This window comes from Octodon degus, unplaced genomic scaffold, assembly GCF_000260255.1.
Source record: "Octodon degus isolate 3935 unplaced genomic scaffold, OctDeg1.0 scaffold00063, whole genome shotgun sequence".
NCBI classification, from domain to species: domain Eukaryota; kingdom Metazoa; phylum Chordata; class Mammalia; order Rodentia; family Octodontidae; genus Octodon; species Octodon degus.
This window is the reverse complement of record NW_004524639.1, coordinates 10867050-10871355: the sequence shown is the minus strand read 5'-3', so window position 1 is coordinate 10871355 and position 4306 is coordinate 10867050. Positions and strand designations below refer to the sequence as shown.

Genomic DNA, 4306 nt, shown 5'->3' with positions numbered 1-4306 from the left:
AGCATAGATATACAGCTACTTTCTTTTAGTTCAATGAGAAAAAAATTTGTACTAATACTGTTTAGACAAGATATCATGTCTGCTTCTTGTACTCTGAAAAACTACTATGAAGAAAACAATACGCAGTATATTAATTATTGTTAACTGTCGTACTAACCTGCTTTGATATTGTCTCATTTCAATTTCTTTCTCTTTAAAATTAATAAAATAATTCAAAAAGAAAAATAAAAAGAATGTGTTTGTCAACGTGGTTGGATGCTACACTCTGTATATGTCCTCTATGTCCATTTATTTCAATTTCTTGTTCAGTTCTGCTAATTCTTTGCTAATTTTTATCTGCTTGACCTATCTTTTTGGGATAAGGGGATTTTTTTGTTTTTCTTTTTGTTTTTTTGGGAAGGGTCTACAGGGTGTTCAGGGCCTCACTGCTGGATAGGACTTGTAGTGATCTATCTGTTTACAGGCTCTCAGGTGCTGGGTTTACAATGTGCACCACCACGCTGAGTCTTAATTTCTGCCTCAGTGTGCCCCGGGAGTGTGGCCAGCACAGTAGGCTGGGGGATTGAACCCACAGTTCATGCACCTGCTTGCAGTTGCTTTAGTCTGCTGAGCTATTTGACTGGCCCTAGGAAAAGTGGATGTTTAGGGTTCCTGTTAAGACTGTGGTTTGGATATAAGATTTTTCATGTCCACTAAGATTTGTCTAATATATTTAGGTGCTTCTGTGTTTAGTGCACACATATTTATGAGTGTAACCTCTTCTTTTTGTACTTTTCCCCTAAACAGTATGTAGTAGCTTTCTTCATTTCATTTGATCATTCTGGGTTTGAAGTTCAGATTGTTTTCGAACAGGATGGTACCCCTGCTTTTTAAGGAGGTATTGGGTCACATAGTATTATTTTCCATCCTTTGACTTTCAGCCTATGAATTTCTTTATGATTTAAGTAAGTTTATTGTATAGAGTATGTTGTTGGATTTTGCTCCCTAATCCAGTGTGCCAGTCTATTTCTTTTAATTGGTGAATTGAGTCCATTTACATGATGGTTATAATTGAGATATATTGACTTACAATTGACATATTGTTTACCTGCTGTTGTTTACTCCTTTTTCTCCTGTGTTTAACTATTTGCCTTATTGGGTGAGTTCTTTCCATTCTCATTCGTGGAGTTGTGTTCATTTTGGTCCCTCTCTGAAATATCTTTTAATAGTCTGTGTAGTGTTAGCTTTGTCATTATGAAATGCTTTAGTTGTTCTTTGTCATGGCAGTATTTCACTTCTCCAGCAAACTTGAAAGAGAGCTATGCAGGGTATAGTAGTCTGGACTGGAATTTGTTTACTTGATGGGCTCGAAGTACTCTGTTGCATGCTTCTCTTCAGTAGATGGTTTATGAAGGGAAATCTGCCATTATTCAGATGGGTTTTCATTTAAGTGTGATCTGTTTCTTTTCTCTAGTGGCTTTTATTGTATTGTTCTTGTGCTGGATTTCTGGGATCTTGATTTTTATATGTCTGGGTGTGGTTTTAATTGGGTTGATGTTATTTGGAGTTCTATATGCTTTGGTTACCTGAATGTCAGATTGTTTCCTCATATTTGGTAAGTTTTCTGCTATTACTTCTGTCCATATTCTTTTTATATCATTTGTGTTGACTCCTTCTTTCTCTTTTTTTTGTATTTAGGGCAGGATCTACAGGGTCTACAGGGTCTCACTAAGTAGAGCAGACTCATAGTGATTCTCGTGTTTACAGTCTTCCAAGTGCTGGCATTATAGGCGAGTGCCACCACCTCCAGTCACAATCGCCATCTCAGCGTGCCTCGGTGTTGGGCCTGCACAGCACACCGGAGATTGAACCCTGGGTTCTGTGCTCTGCCTAAACAGGTGTTTTAGTCCACTGAGCTATCAGGCCACTCATCCTTCTTTCTCATCAATGCCTATTAGTCTAACGTTGTTCATCTTTGCATCATCTTGCAGATGTTGAATTAATTTTCCTGCATTGTACTTGTTTTTAAGAGATCTTTTCTTACCTTTTCCATAGCTTCCATCGTGTCTTTAAGGTCTGCAAGTTTAACTTTACTTTTGTTCAAATGGTTTTGCCATCTTGTGATGGAGGTTTTAATTTCCTCTATATCTCCGTGAAAGTGCTTCATGTATTGTATTTCTTTCCTATAGTGCTCATTCAAGGATTCCATCAATTTTCTATTCTCTTTTTTATTAGTGTCTTCTTCACAAGCATTTAGTAATTCTTTCATTATAGTTATCCTTTCTTTTTTTACTTCAGAGATTATTTCTGATCTGATTTCCTCTATAAGTTTCTGCAGTTGTGTCTTTACTTCAGACGCTACTATCTCCAAGATTTCACGTTTGTGATTTCCAGTTTCTTCTATGCTAGTGTCTCCTGCATTTGTTCTGGGTGGGCTCGGGGCCTGAGAATGCATTTTGCTCCTTCTCTTTGTCATTTTATATAGCACTGTCTTCTGACCTTTGGTGTAGAGCTCTGGTGCAGATATTATATTAGTGCATATCAATATTATTATCCAAGAGTTATTATGTGGTCTAGGCAGTTATTGTTTTGTATTTACAGAACTATAATTAGCAACACTAATAATGGGTAGTGAGATTTAGCAGCTAACAAACTTTTGTATCTAATGGGTTTGTAGGTTAGACCCTAAGAGCAAGCACTATGACTGTATAGCTAAGCAGATATTTGATTAGGAAATTGTACTTATATTAGTTCCCTTAAGTTCTGTCTGATCATCTACCCTTTTGTACCTGTAGACTTCCAGGCAGAATAGTTCATCCCAGTTACCCGTTGTCCCCTCTCTCAATCAAGAGAGAGAGAGAGAGGATGTTCTCATAGATCTAGGTGTAGCAAAGGGTCTCAGCTTGCCAAGTCAAGATCTACAGAGTTCAAACTTGTCCAGGTGGGCCTGGTTTGGGTTGACTGCTCTGCTCAGTTTCTTATTGCAGCAGCCTGTGGAAGTGAACCCACTGTGTCCCTCTTGCAAGATGTTCTGCTACTGAATTAGTTGGGTGGTTCTCGCCCCTTGTGTCTCTACAGGAAGTTCTACTGCAGGGTTCCTCACAAGGCCTGTCTGATGGAGAAGGTCTTAGCAAGCATGGGAAAGGTACCCCACAAGCCACACCTGCGCCCTGGCTGCAGTAGAATCCAGAGGGCACAGAGGCCTCCCCACAAGACAGGCCTGGGCGCTATTGGGAGTATAATCCTGTGAGTGCACAAAGTCCCTCCTATGACAAGTTTTAAACAGAAGCTCTTATAAAACAGTTTCAAATTTTATTAATTCCTATTTACCAACAATTATTGTTATGTGTGTGATAATGTGTACAAGTAGCTAAATAATGTGGATTTGAATGAAAAAGTGTCTTTTCTTCCTGCTATTTGCTACTTCTGTAAGTCAGCTCAGGGAAACATGTACTTAGCATGGCATAATCTATAGTAAATGAATATTTTCAATGTTTTAGAAGATAAAAGTATTTATTTTATTAATTATTCTTCACCCATGGTTAGTTTTCAGACACTTTCCATTAAAAAATCAACACTCATTTATTTGTCATTAGCTTTATTTATGGTGACATATTTCCTCATATATTTTGTCACTGTTGTGTCTTGGTCTATATTGTGCATTTTCCTGTGGATGTTTCTTCAGTTTAATAAAAACTACACCCTTTTGAAAAGTTTTATTGTTTCTTCTCCTAGGTTCTTAGACCATCACAGTGTGAAGCATTCCCAGATAATGTCAGTAAAGATCATACTAGATTTCCTCATTGTGTTGATCTTATTTCTGAGTTAATTGTTCCATGTAAGGGGAGGTACGGATTGAGTTATTTAATTAGAGATGTGAGTATTTAGTTACATCATTGCCTTTGTTGGGAAAGACACATTTTCTCCATTGATTTCCTCTGGCACCATTGTAAAGATTTGATATTCAGTGTTCTTTAGTTCATTTCTGAAGTGCAATTTCACTCAATTGATATATGTATCTGCTTTCCCACCAATTCCACAAAATTTTGAACTACTAGAGCTGTCTCACAGTTATATATATTTATTTTTCTCATAGTATTATTTTTACTTTTATTTTGAAGAGAAAAAACAGTACAAATGATATAGAATGTCAAGAAAAGATAATAGAAGATTATCAATCATCAATATATTGCATATTGTTAACATCAAGGTACTTACTCAAATTACCAGATATAGGCATGAAAATTAATCAAACAATATCACAACATTCTTTTTAAAGAGCTAATAGAAATTAATAGTGTAATTATCTTAGATAGCTTGAAATATA

The 4306-nt window shown here is 36.6% G+C and overlaps 1 pseudogene; it reads left to right on the top strand.

Annotated features, from left to right (window-relative positions):
• Positions 1-4306, top strand: part of LOC101589419 — a 65925-nt pseudogene that overhangs the window by 49575 nt on the left and 12044 nt on the right.